Genomic DNA, 15,221 nt, shown 5'->3' on the forward strand with positions numbered 1-15,221 from the left:
TAGATACTGAATTATGTAATATTGAATTGTACTTACCTGATTGTTTCAACTTTACAAAGTTTAAAAGATAAGATAATTGTGGTTCTTGGCGTTGAACTTTATTTGTGGTTTGCATAATAGTAATGTATCGGTCTGTGTGTAGTGAGTTACGTATCGGCCTAGTTAACTCTCTTCCGATGTCTTGCCATAGTACAGTGAATAATTGTACAGGTGTAATATTTTCTTTTATTGTTGTGATACAAAAAATAAAACGTTTTTACCATTTATTGAAGACAAGCCTACCTAAATTATAATTCCTCCTAATTATTCATTTGAAAGCATACATTTATTATGAGACGTCGCGTCGATAATGACCAGCGAGGCCCCTACCTTAATGTTCTTCTATAACCTATCTTTAGCATATTATATTTATAATAGGATATGTACGGTGTCGAGTAGGTATATATGGTAAGAACAATCGCCGACTGTGTTACTTAAACCACATTACACATATACTCACTAAAGAGATTAAGACAGTCGCGCTATTATAGATAGATTAATAGCATTTCGTAAGTGGTGCACTGTGCGTGTGCACTGTGCATGTGTAGTGGACATTGTCAGACAGGTAGGGTGATGAGTCGGTCTACGCGCCACTCCGGTCATGCACTTCGAGTACTACTCTACTTCTCGATTCAATTTCATTTGTCTGTGCGTCGATCTAGGTCAACGGCCGTTGACAACAACGCGCAATAATAATATGTGTGCGCTTTTAATACACATTACAAGCTGATTGAATCGATGCACATGATTCTTAAAGTATGTAATGAAAACCATGCCTTGCTGCATATAATATTTACATACCTATTGATACGTATTTGTAATGCGTTGAGTTATCATATATCTAAAAAATTGAATTCGTCTAAGATAGTCCAAAATAAGACCCGTCTTCAAAAACGAGTCGTTTATTAAAATGCATATATCTTCAAGAAAAATGTGTAACATAACATGCTGACTAAAATATTAGGTTTCAAAGCTGAGCGCGGAGCAACGCCGCTCTGGGCGGTCTTTCTAAACGCGATGCATGCTCTCGGAAAAGTTCTTTGTTCAGTTTTCATTAAGTATAAATAAAAAAAAACTAGAGTATTAATATTCAGCAAACTGCTAAAGCGTTTCAAGTCTTACAATAGGTGGTGTAAACTCAAAGAAATGCCAAAGTTATACATATAAAGCGAAAAAACTATCTAGCATTCATTTAAATTACCTTTTATCAGGGTTGACCGGAAACATTAAAACAACATTGAATTAAAATTATACTTCTAGTTTAGAAAGATAAGCTGTGCTGATAGTATCAGCTGCCAACTTTTGTTCAACATCAAAGTGGGAAAAATAAATTTAACAAATACACATTTCCTGGAATTTCGTATAGATACACGTAGCGATAACAACAATAGTATGCAGATAAAATGCATTTCGTTTGCATATCAAGAGTTGTTCGCGAAAAGTTACCCGCCTTATGTAGGCTTAAAGCGGGTTGCAGCTTCATTTGCGTCGGATATGCTAATAAGATGTTCTGTGATGTTCAGCGGTGGAGCATCGGAACGGTGAGTAGTCAGCAGTTTCCCCGTAAGGCGCTGCACCTTGAAGGTGCGGGCGCGAAGGAGCCGCGCTGTGGTGAAAACTTAAGGGATGATCGGCGCGGGGCGCGCGGGGCGGCGCGCCAGTGTTGGTCGCTACTCCGCCGCGAGCGAACGTCGCGCGCCGCCGCACACGCCGCGGTCGCCTCCGTCGCCGCCGCCGCGAGCTGCGCGCTACTCGTGCCCTGCACGCTCGTTCATTTAATTAAGTGTCGCATAAACTGAGAGCTCACGTGGATATTGCCATATAAGTTTCGTGAAAGCCGAAATGACACAAGCGGAGTCAGTTGCGCGGCACTAAACTGGTATGCGATTATTTTGACGTAAGAGGAGCCTAATTTTAAAAGTTTTTTCATTAAACATGAACTTTTCATGAGTTTGTCGTGGTCTAAGAACTTTATTGCAAATGAAAATGGCCGCTTTTTAAGTAACCGCTCATTTACAACACAGCTTCTTAGTGCTGTTCTGAAAGTTTACTAATTTGTTGCGTTGGTTTTGTTTGGTGTTTTCATAATTGTTTAGACAGCAGCTGGATCAAACAGGAGCCAAAATTTATTCCACGAATAAAATAACTCGACGAAATATGATAGAAACAATATTTTGAAGGCTGTTTGATTTAGGGTTTCAGTTTCGAAGCGTATTTATTTGGTGGAACAAGTTTATGACAGTTCGGTACTATTGCTATGTATCGGTTACCCATCCACCTATTGTACTGAACATTCTGATGGGAGGGGCCTTTTTTATTTGCTACTGATAGCGAATTACTATAGAAAACTTGAAAGTTCATGAAATTGATAAGCGGTGTATTAACTAGTACATTAGCAACTATTAAACTTCTATATTAACATAAACAGTATATACAAGTACTTAAGAACATTATACATTTATATGTTGTGTCTATACAATACTGTACTGGCACTCATTAACTTAAAATTAAACTAATATAGAGCCATAAACGATTAATCACAGAATTATTGAAGCCATGTACATGATAATGCCTATAATAATGCAAGAAGTAATAAAGTATAATGATTTATGCGATACATCATCTCATTTTTCGGGGCACATAGACAACGGCCTTCGGGACTGAACGCACGCAGCACTCGTAAACATATCACTCAAGCAAGGCGACCCCAAACCCCATTGAGCTTTGCTCGTATTTTCAATGTTACTATGTTGAGAACAATAGATATCCATTGTTCATCTACAATGTTTTAGGACGTATAACGACCACATAAAACACTTTACGTTATGAAAACAGTTTCTAACTTCAATGCTACTTTTTGTTTAATTTACTAGCTTCAGTTGTTAGTTTTTTTTCCAGAGTTCGATGTAGGTGGCAGCTGTCGCTTTTGTTTTAATTCAATTTTAGTTTCCAGCGCTAACAGTTCTTCGTGTATATGTATATTGTATACTTAGACGACTGTATTTAGCTTCGAAGACACCTCGACTCCAGAAACCACTTTAAGTGTGAACGACATTGACGTTAAGCTCAGGCATTTGTCTTTAGACAGTTCAATTAGCAGTAGATATTTTGGTATACAGCAACTGTCGAAGATCCATATATGGGAGTTTTGCGAGGCATTTAAAAACTGTTTTTGCCATCGTTTACATGATAAACAAAGAAATGGATATAAAGTTAAAGAATAATTTCGAATCAATTATGATTCAGTTGCGGGGACACAACCGTCCATTTTTTATACTAAATATTTATTCAGCACAACTCCAGTGAAAAAGAGAACTGCAGCGCAATTTCCTTTATGTACTTGGTCAACGTTTCATATCGACAGTTTTACAGTAGACATTTACTTGAAAAACGAGTTCCTCCGAAATACACTTGAGGCGCCGATCAGTTTTTCTAGTTAACTAATTAATTTATAGTACTTACCGTTACCGACTATTGAGTATCTAGTTAAGGCACTCGATACACTCGACTCAAGGACAGCATGAAACTTAATGATCAAGCGCATCCCCAAGGTAGCAATCCCTTCTTACTGATGTCAGTGTTTCAGGAGGTGATCATGGCGCATGCGCATTAACTAGTAACATTACTATAGGTTTTTTGTTCTTTGTGTGCTACACGTTGCATTGTTAAGTGTTGTAGTTTCTGCGAAGCAACTATGGTGGTAGTTCTCGCTGCTTTATAGTTTTAATTTGTTGTTTACAAAACTGCTAGGAAGTCAATGTTCTGTTTCAAACTAATCATCATTTATATGAAATGTGTGTTGGTATTTGGTAATTATCCTTTTGACAGATTAAACTCTGAAGAATTCCACTATTATTGATTCAGAAATAGTGAACGTGGAGTTGGACATTTACAAATTATTTTACAATTTAATTTTATTAACTGAACATTATATAAAACAAGTATAAGAAGATTGAAATAGAGCTTGAACAAAAAGTACTGCGTTTTCGATAAAATTCACGTCATGATTGCAGGTTGTTTCGTGATTGTCTATTTATTATCACGTGTGAAAATTTTTGCAATCGACCGTTGTACGTGCATGCAGCGAAGACATTAAGATTGGTTACGCTTTTCCATTTGACTTTCCATGTGGAAATTGCGTCTTGTCATGAAAGGAGCTCACTCTGAACCTTTCGAGGTTATTAGGTTATCATAACCGCCCTTTCTCTCGTAAAGAATTTTGACTTTTATGGCCTCTAAACTGAACCGGAAACAAGGAAAAAAGGGTACAATTTTTATGCTCTTTAAATAAAAAATATTGACATTTAACTAAATTAGAACAACTTCCGTTTGTGGTTATATTTAAAGTAGATTACGTTCAAAGATGAGGGAAACACGAACAATTTGGAATTTTGTAATACTTCAAACTTTGCTCGTGATTCGCCATGTCAAATTGTCAATTAACATTAAAAAGAAGGTCAAAGTATAAATGAAAAGACAAGCTTCTTTTAATTTCGATATAATCAAAATATTCGAGTAACGTTAGCGTTATTCGAAACGAAAAATTGTGGGAATGAAAATGTTGGGGATATTTTATGTAAGATGCATTTATGAATGAAACAGGTGGAGCCTTTTGAAGCGAAAGAAATAACTTACAGATATTAATGTGATATTTTTTTTATATGAATAAGTTTTACACTAACAAACTAATCTATCTGCAAAGTCGCCAGATATGTCAAGCAAAGTCGCTTACTTGTTTCGTTTGACATGACACCGATAACAAGTCGTGGAAAATTTTGTCACCTGCTGGTTTTAACCAGTTGTTATTGACCATTGGCGTTAAAGCCATCTTAACTTTGTAAGTAATATATTGTAAAAATTATGCGTGCAAAGATTTTTTGCAAAATGTTTACCTGCATATACATAAAATTTTACGATATTGTAAGGAGATTTTTTTTTTTTTTTTTTTTTTTTTTTTTTTTTTTTTTTAGATTAATATATTTATGCATTATTTTGTTTATATGACGATATTGTCAGGTTGTTACTGTGTAGGAGCAATTGTTTGGTAACATAGCACAAGCTTGCAAGCATTTTACTCATAAAAACATAATGTACAAGCTTAGAGAGCGGGTGTTCTTACTGCGAGCCGGCAAGTGTTAGAAAAGATGCTGAAATAACATAGGTATTTACAAAGATGGTAGCGAAATGCCTGGTATTAGTACTGTTCGAACCATACAGAAATTTAAGCTCTTTTCATAAGGAAATGTTGTTTAGCAATATTACCAAACTTATGGAAAGTCATTGATTGGCCGATGATGTGTGTTACGTGACCAACGGCCAGCATAATGTTCCGTGAAATGCCATCGTTTCATGAAATTACTGCCAGTAACATCATACTATGAACATTTTATACTTATTTAGGTATATTGTTTTGCAAAAGACAAACCATGGTGATTTATATACTCTCATGAATAGATAACAACTCCTTATTTTTAATTCAAACTTGTCGTTGTTTGCTGAACTGAAATCTGAATAAAACATACAACTGACGTTTGAGACCTGCCATTTTTAACGAACACTTGTCCGTTCAATGCGATAAACTAACATTTAAGGATGTATTTATACTATCTGACAGTAATCTTAGATCTAAGTATTCCAGGCTTTCCTTTTGTGAGTCGAATTTCTACTGGGTGGGCTTTCGACCGGCCTATTGAATATTAGGCCTTATCCTCTACTAGGGCTGTCCGTAGTAAAATGTTTATATTTTACATCTCACGCAAAGGGATGAAAATTTTATACTGCTAATACCGGGTACTCTTTTGTAGAACATTTATAAAATAAGACAATGTAGGTGCTTAATTACATTTTCAGTAGCTTTGCAGGCGATGCAACAATGGCAATAACTACAGTGTGCTACTGTTTCTTTTGTTATTTATTTTTTGTTTGAAACAGCAAGTATTTGTATATATTTATGTTGTTTAAACAATGACATCCCAGCCCTGTTCGTAAGCTGTGAGACACTCACGTCCCGCCAACTATTCCGGGTTTGACGACTTCCAAAACTCGATCACATTTATATTCAAGGACTCGTTTTAAATTGCTATTCTCAGTATTACAATAGATGAAAGTTTGTCTTTGTCAAGTTCCAATAAGAAGTTTTGATTTTTAAAGCCGATAAATAGAAAATATTGTGAGGAAAATAATAATTATAATTATATGAAAAAAATATAGCTAGCAGCCGTACATTTGCTGTTTCGCGTAATATGTTATTTTGTACGGTTCCTCGAACGGGCACTCTGGTCTTCCTAGAAAAAGGAATTATTGAGCTTACTGAGCGCTAATACCGCTGGAAATTCTATGAACGATGTGCTTTGTTCTGATTTCGAACGCCAAATGACACAGTAGTCAATTCGATAGCTTTTGGATTGGCTGCGCTTGACACTGTTGTATCAATAGCAAAACCATTCAAACGATTTTTTAGGAACGAATCAAATATAAAGTAAAAGATTAATACATTTGTTAGAGACTATTAGGTGATTGGAAAAACGTCCCTTTCGGAAACGGCGACATTTTCACTTCCGTATACTGAAACCGAAGAAGTGGAAGAGAGACCGTTGTCATTTCCGAGTGAGTTGTCGTTTCCGTTACGTTTTGTTATGAGCGCGCTGCCAGGGGACTGGCGCATCGTTACTTGAGTTCAGGATTAGTAATCACGATCCCGGAAAATATTTGGCCGGTTACGTAATGCCCGTAATACCGACCGGATGCATTTTCGAAACCACTAGTATTTTGACCGGACCATTTATGTAGCTTCGCTAAAAATCTAGTGGGATTATTGAAAGAATAAGTAGCCCAGCCTTGCAATGCGTAGTTGGCAGACATTTATAAGTAATTTGTGTCATAGGTTAAAACAATGTCACTGAAGAAAAAGGAGCTAAATTAAGTATTGAAGAGGGAACACATTACCACATCTTCTCAAAGTGGGGGCCTTCGAATATGTTTTTCTTGTTGTTTAATGGAGACGTAGAACCGAAGTCAGACAGTCTTTGACATAAATATGCGATTGCTGTGTTAGCAGGTAACCGCGTACGATATTTCACGTACTCTCTCAAGCACGGAGCGGCTCTGTCAAAAGGCTCCTAAGTAGCTTCCTAGATAAAGCTGCTTACGTCAATAATCGCTTGCCGGGACTTATTCCTGAAACTACGGCAATGATTTGTGAGATAAACCTGCCAATAGTTCTATTAAATATTCATGTACCGGCAGGATTAGTGAACTGTCAGCAATATGTATAGACCCAGAAACCGCTTCTCAAATTCTAGTTTCGCCAAATTTATTCACGCGGAAATATTGACACAGTTTAGACTAGGTCGGTACCTAGTTATAACATTACTACGTAAAATATACTTCTTTGACTATTTACTATTACTGTAGATGCTTAAAATGTTCTAGCATATTCTCCTGTTTCCATACGAACAAGTTAAGAAATAAGCATTTGTGTTTTAAGTAGTAGCATCATAGTACTATTAAGCCCAAAACTCTACTAACATACTCGTTATAATAAAAATAAAAAATCCGTTGGTTAATTACTTAACGGCTTCATTTAGAAACGACCAAAGTTTTCGACTGATTCCTCGACATATTTATTGTGTATTAGTGAATACTAGCTGACCTGCGCAACTTCGCTTGCGTCACATAAGAGAGAATGAATTAAAATATTCCCGTTTTTGTAACATTTTTACTGCAGCTCTGCTCCTATTGGTCGTAGCCTGATGATATATAGCCTATAGCCTTCCTCGATAAATGGGCTATCTAACACTGAAATAGTTTTTCAAATCGGACCAGTAGTTCCTGAGATTAGCGCGTTCAAACAAAGAAACAAACTCTTCAGCTTTATAATATTAGTATAGATTAGTATAGATATGTACCTACTTGTTAAAGTTTAAAGAAAGAAGAATTTTTCTCAAGACGATTGGTAACTATAAAAGTTGTGCTTCAAGTCCCAACTTTACAACATCTCATATCTCCGGTTCCATAACAAGTATTTACAAAGTTCGATTATAATTCATTTCTTCGTTGTTTTCAACGATTGCGGATCTTATCTTATGTGAAAAATATATAAATCATAAGAGCTTCTTGGAACATTATTTTTTCTTAGATGCGGTAAAACGTATTTTTTAAAACTCAATTCCGTATCTGTCAGAAGAAAAATAGTATAGATTGTAGTAGATGAGAGAACTCCTTAGTACTCGTGCCAAATCACATAGACCGAGCACGCCCATGTCATTACTTATCAATGAGAGAAAATGACTGATATTGATGCTGACACGTGCGACTAAGTGAAATCCCGGACCCTACCCCACAGATACAATAGCAGAGTATGAAAACCGTATCTGGCTGTAATTCTACATAAGAATATAGCCCAAGGTCACTGAATACAGCCATCTCGAACCGGATGTGACCCGGAATCCTTAATAATCAGCATATTATTATGAATTAGTTATATATTCTGAAGGATATTTTGCCCCTAGAGATCGGTTTGTACGTCGTGTTGGAATAGTTATATGATATTTGAAACGAGGGCGTGAGTCTAGCACGTCGGAGTCTACGCATCATGCGGCCTGATCTGCATACTTGATACGCAATTTCTTACGTCTCTTGTTTTTTGACAGTCAGAACAGTATGTTCAACTAAACTTATATAGTCAGGCCAACGATGAAAGAAGCAAGTTCTAATTTAGTCGAATTGCATACTCCAACTAAAATTCGTTCAGTAGGTTTTGAGTTTATCGCAAACAGACAAACGGATAAAAGCGGCGTGGACGTAAAAAAACGCGAAGCTTGAGAAATATAGTGTAGTATAGTTGAGAACTCACCTTTAACCGGATTGCTGTATATTTTTTACTGCCTGTCATTTAATTCGTAGAAGTGTTTAAAAATGAAAATACCTGAAAATAAATGTTTTATATTTTATTTAATAAAACTGGAGTTGTTCTTGGAATTGTGTTGAAGCTGTGTTTGTTATTATAACTTCGCAGGCGTTAGCGCTGTGTTTACTTGTAAAGTTTCGTTGGCCTTTTTTTACTAGTTAAGGAGATAATCATACTCTATTAAACTATTTTCTTTCCATAAATTGGGTGTCAAATAAATTATAGGCTATTACAACTCGATAGAAAGAAGCAACGATACTGGTGACATATCATTTTGTTTTTAATGCCTGTAGTTATTTTTTCAATAATTTCCACTTACAATTTTTTCTTTCAATACTGTTATTTGTAAATGACTGACTTCTGCCTGCGACTTCGTCAGCGTAAAAAGTATTCTATGTGTTAATCCAGATTATAAACTCTATTTGTGTGCAAAATTATAACCAAATCCATCCTGTAGGTTTTTCGTGAAAGTATAGGTACGTGTATACGAAATGTAAGTACATACAGGCATTCTCATAAACTTTCAAATTGAATTATCTTCCAGATTTCCACTGTTCTATTTTTGTTTATTAAATTATTTTAAACAGTTCACTTGGTGCCTATGAATTTAATTACACGTGGATTTAATTTTGCTTCAATTAAAAACACTTGTAATTATGGAACCGACTGGATCAAAACTGCGCAATTCTTGTGCCATTAATCCAATCGATGTGATCAAAATATTTTGGTACTTGTATTTTTTCTTGGATAAAAGGAACGTTAGCAAAGTCTATCCTTATAATAATGTATTAGAAAATAAACCGAAGAAATATTTCATATTAAGTAACCACAGGGTACAAGTAGATTTCGAGGAATGTCGAATATTAGACGACAACGACGCACAGTAAATACAAGTAGGTATTGTTGTGGCGAACATCAAATACTGTATTAGCCAGTTTATCGTAAAAATATGTTGTTAGAATTTCAACATTATTACTACATAATATTTATTTATTTGAATACGAGCAGATTAATCGATAAATGTCTATAACTGCTAGATAATGCGACGGAAGATGTGGGAAAAAATTTAAAAGTTTTCATCTTCTAAGCTATATTCCAGCTCTCTGAAAGTCTAGAACCGGGTACTAGAATTTGGTTGAGTATATTGCAGCATGTAAGTCAGTCAGCGTTCCAAAAGGTTTACTGATTTTGCAGGTACCGGGTCGTCTTAGTACGCCTTTTTTGGGAGTTCTTAAAAGGTGAACCGTGTATTTGTTCAAAGGCTTTTCTTGACATTCATTGTATGTATGTCTATTGTCTCGTTATAATATGAAATTTATCTATGTCGTGATCATCAGTATCGATATTTCAGTATTACGTCAAAAAATATCCGAATACCTTTCTCTTTTCATAATTAACTTTAAAAGTAGCACCGCATTCGCTTAATCTGTCAATTTCTAATAGAATATTGTTCTGTACCATTTATTTACTTTAATAAATTAGAATGGAAAAGCCCGTTGGCGACCGTATCAAAACAAATAAACCAGAAAACTGACACTAATAAACAAATCGTAAAAATGAAACCGAGCATTACGTTTCCAGGAAACATAATACTTTTGCCTTCCATTCAGTTGATTAAAAGTTATATTATGTACAGGAAGGCAGGCACCTGCTCAACTATTTATCGTCAATTGTTCATTATAATAAGAGTATATTGACGCATCTATCATTGTCTGTTCGGTAGTTTGTCAAGATCCAGGTGATAAAGCCGCTAGACACCGTTACCCATTTCGTGTTTTCTCCAGTAAAGATTTCCGTAGACAGTAAAAATGTCCAAACTTTTGCCAACAGCAGCATAACGTAGTGGTTGTAACTTGTTTTGGGACATGTTTAACGGAATTATCTTATTGTTTGCTTTCGTGAACGAAACACAAAAGAGAACAGTTGTTTTCTTCTTGTTAGTGCTTGCATTTCAGATTCTCACTTTTGATAAGTATTTTATAAATGCTTTATTTTTACTAGGTCAAAGTTTTGCCACTAACACTTCAGTCTCTCAAAAATGCTTTTCATTAAATAACTATTTTATTTTCCTTTTGTTTTCTTGTTGTTGCTTTAGCTTTTGTAAATTAATTTCACAACAATTATCTAGACTATGCGTTCATTTAAATAAGATTTAACGAGCATGGTCAATGAATTTAAATGTTGTTGTAACACGCGGATCCAATTTATGAGGAATTTCATTGAGCAATTTACCAGTTTGAGAGTGATGAAACTGGAACATAGAACTTTCCGAGTAGGATTTGATTGACAAGGGTGTAGGCGACAGGCCGCTATGCCGGTGAGAGCGGCAAGCGGTCACGTGCGCAAACCAAGCGCCTCTCATACTCGTAGATATCCTTTGAATCTCACTTTGAATGAACCTCAGCTATTTGTCGACTTATGATATCCAATGTGATAAATATTTATGCGACGCTGATTTGTTTTATGTTTCATGTCAGCTAGATTGATACGTGTTATCTAAAGATTGCAAAAATGTTTCTTTTCCTACATTGCGGTTTGGTTTTAGCAATAACAATAAAGTTCGGTCGACAGAACTAGTTGTTGTCGTGCATTAGTAAGGAGAGGACGCAAACAAGGTAACAGTAAAGCCGTAATCCCGGTATTAGAAGAGCGACTATAGTTCAATGTTATTTCCAAGAACACGGCATTACAGCACACTCTTAACGTTGTAACATATTTCAGGTAATCTTGGTAAACAATTACAAGTAAAACCGTGTCACGTGGAACGACGTACAAGGATATTACACGCCCACACCTTCGGGAACCCCTTTTGGTAAACGTGACACGAGTGACGTTCATCTTGTTTTTAAAACAGTTGCCATTATGCTACATCACTTTACAACGATTTGTGTAGTTGAATACTTCTTACTGTTATACCTACGTTAGTAGGTGTAGTAGGTTTACAGAGTTCTATATATTTTAGGCTGTACTTTTCACTACCTTTTAGTGTTTTCGTCTACATAATTCCTTTTCGATAAGTTTTGCCCTTGTTTAAACAGTGATGTCGGTACTAAAACCTGTAACGAATGATTATCGACTTAATTATGTCGATCGGTTGGTTTTCTTTGTACTAAGTAACAAATATCTATTTATTATTCATTAGTATGTTTACACGATGTTATTCTCTAAAGTTTGTCTTCAATTATTACAGTTTTATATCCGTGTTGATGACTGTTATTGTCTTGAAACTGCTGGAGCGCACTGAAATATGAATAGAATTTATGATTTTATGTGCATTTTATTACTTCTACAGGCGTCAATATTTTCCCTTGATTTCCTGTTAATAGCGATGTTTTTTGTTAAGGCGATTATTAGGCATTAAGGATTACGATAACAAATCGCATTTTCATTTAACTCAGAAACATAATTGACATTATTTTATATGATCTTATAGCTACCATTTTAACGAGTTTCATTTTTACTTTAGGTATTGATTTCTAATTAAAGAAGAGTTAGAAATATGTATTTTTTGCCTTTAAGAATCATTGTTTAATTCTCTTTCAAATGATTTGAAAAGAAAGTTGGCTCAATGTCATTGTTATTGTTACCGCCTTACCGCAGTACCTTCATTGTTACAAGCTTAAAATTTTTGAAAGAAGGGCAAGTGATCAAAGACAAAACCTTTCCAGAGCTCCTATTCTACTTTATTATCAAAAAGTTTCATTAAGGAAAAGTTGACGGATGTTTGGCGGTTTATTGTCCAATTCATTTGTGTGGAAGCGAGCACAAACCGCTACGGTAAATAATGGAAATGCTGGGGACTCTAGCGCGTCGTGTTGTGTTCACGCCACCAGATTATTGTGCACTAAGTTTGTCTTGCTTCTCGTTATGCTCTAACAGAATACGAAGAACAAACTTTGTTATTGCTGCACTGATAGCACGTATTAAACACGCCGCACATGCATTAGTCGCGCACAACTTTACGAATAAATGATGAGCTAATTCACGGTTACTACTGTTCGACTGGCCTATTTCAAATGATTCTAGCTATATTTCTTACAAATGCTTGATTTTATTCAATGTATTAAGTAAGCTTTCACCATCACATAAAATGTCCTTAATTTAGGCACATCAGTAAACATAAAGAGAAAAATAAATGGTTGGAGTAAACTATTTTAATTCATTATACTTTTTAATGTTAAAATGAAACAGGGGCTAACCGTATAGTTTGAAAATAAAAATATCACCGAAATAGACTACTTTTTTAACTATATGTATAAATATTTTACATTTGTTACCTAAAACATTCAATATTTATACAAGGCAATAGTTATACACGAATTTAACAGTTTTTTGTTTGATCGTAAAAAAGAACGAGCTATTTATTTGAATGGATATGTTTCGATTCTAACATAATTTTGCACAAACTTTTTTAAAACTATAACCGTTCTATAACAACGAGATTTTTCGTGGTTTTATTAAAATCTGTGTTGTTTTTGTTGTTCTATTAAAATCGTTAAGACTAATGACAGTAAAAGCTGTCGTGATTCCTAATTCTAGCGATTTACCGCTAGTTCATCATATTTAATGACAGTCTCGTGAACTGGCGCCGGATATCATATTTAGTTACCATGTTACGTGTTTCTATCTAACTTTAGCTGGTGACTAGTTCGTGATTCAATTATTTTAAATAAGGTTATATCTAAATATAAACATTTGTTTTTCTCTTGAAACATGTAGGTGTATAGATCGAAATTACCAAAACAATAATCTATCATTCATTTTGTTTCAGGGAAAATCGGTGGGCGCGTTGCGATCAAGTGAATAACAAGAGACGTGACATTTGCGTGACACCGGCGGACAATCATCGTAATAGCTAAAACAGTAACTGATCGTACTCAATTACGAATAATAAAATAAGTCTTGAGTGTTTCTTGTTAGGGTGGCGCTATATAAAATGCTTTTACATGTGTTGTTTGTTGTCTCAATTAGTCTGTAATCGTTTAGGTAATAAAACCGTAGGTGTGTGCCATTCTTTCTAACTGTGCAAAGTGTTTTTGTGTGTAAAATAGTCAATTAAGGCCTTGGCGTGGTAATTTATACGAGGTGAGTTAATGGCATCCATGTTTATTTTTAGCTTGTAACCTTATTGTAGAGTATGTATTACCAAGTATTTTTAGAGTAAACAAACCAATCTTTGTGTTTATTAATAATCAAAAGTAAAACAAATATATTCAATGAAGTAAAAAACTAACACAAGATCTGATTAATAAAGTCCAAATAGGTACATTGATAGTTCTTAAATTCCCGGCCATAGTCGTGTCGTGAAGATACAGGTGTGCGCGTTATTCATAGCTTGAAATTATAAATCTTTTTGACTACAGTTGAGTAAACAAACTAAACTTTGCCAAGTTTAGCAAACGTTCGAAGCTACGGCGCGGCGGCGGTGCAGCGCTCTGTAGCGCTTTAAAAATCAACATACATAGTGTACACAACATACTACACGTTACTATAGCTCAGTAACTGATGCATAATATAAAATCTGAGCTCGCCGAGCATTACCACCTCAATTTATATTCCCGTGCAAATGTTGCTTATTTTTTTTCCTCTGTAGTCAGCAAATTTTATTCAACAAATTCATCTTAATCAAGACAAACTTCCCGACTGAGAAATAACACAACTACGTAGAAATACTAATTTACTTACCTCAGTTTCAGAGTTTCTCAAACACGCAACTTTTAATTTCTGTAAGACAAATAAGTACGTTTTAGAAATTATATCTTTTTAAGTTAAATTGCGTGGGCACTTATTGAATCACCACTTAATTAGTTTTTTACAATAATCTATATTGACACCTAATTACAGTAAATAAAACATTTTCAGTTTCTACATTTTAAAATAACAAAAAGGTTTTCCTTGGTGTAAACGATGTAAATGTAGATAGAATTGCAGTGAGCAGGCTCGGCAATGTTAGTGGTGGCTTTATTCACTTCAGCACGGAACCGTTGCTTGCAAAATATAAATTGCACCCGCTCGAAATTACCTCTACGTTTTATGACACAAACGAGAAAAAAGTTATGCGCCATCCGCGCTTCATCGCCTCATTTTACACTACATTTTTTCTTCAATCTTAAATTGATATTTTATCCTCGTACTTTCTAACAACCTCTATAATTTCACTCAAACATCTTTGTATTATATTTCACTTTAATTAGTTCTATAAGAACAATTAATTTTCTCTGCTTATTGTTAAGGATTTCGAGGTAGTTAGACTGGTCGTTTAAATGATATTGTT

The 15,221-nt window shown here is 35.0% G+C and overlaps 1 protein-coding gene across 2 annotated transcripts in view; it reads left to right on the forward strand.

Annotated features, from left to right (window-relative positions):
* The first annotated feature begins 1,737 nt into the window (after positions 1 to 1,737).
* Ten-a (Teneurin-a transmembrane protein) overlaps positions 1,738 to 15,221 on the forward strand; it is a 258,111-nt gene continuing 244,627 nt past the window's right edge. The window contains exons 1-2 of one of the 2 annotated variants that reach the window (XM_076116852.1): positions 1,738 to 1,918; positions 13,719 to 14,032. The gene's annotated coding sequence lies outside the window, so the exon portion shown is untranslated. The remainder of the gene's footprint in view (positions 1,919 to 13,718; positions 14,033 to 15,221) is intronic. The other variant, XM_076116853.1, reaches the window with a different exon arrangement.

This window comes from Anticarsia gemmatalis, chromosome 7, assembly GCF_050436995.1.
Source record: "Anticarsia gemmatalis isolate Benzon Research Colony breed Stoneville strain chromosome 7, ilAntGemm2 primary, whole genome shotgun sequence".
NCBI lineage: Eukaryota > Metazoa > Arthropoda > Insecta > Lepidoptera > Erebidae > Anticarsia > Anticarsia gemmatalis.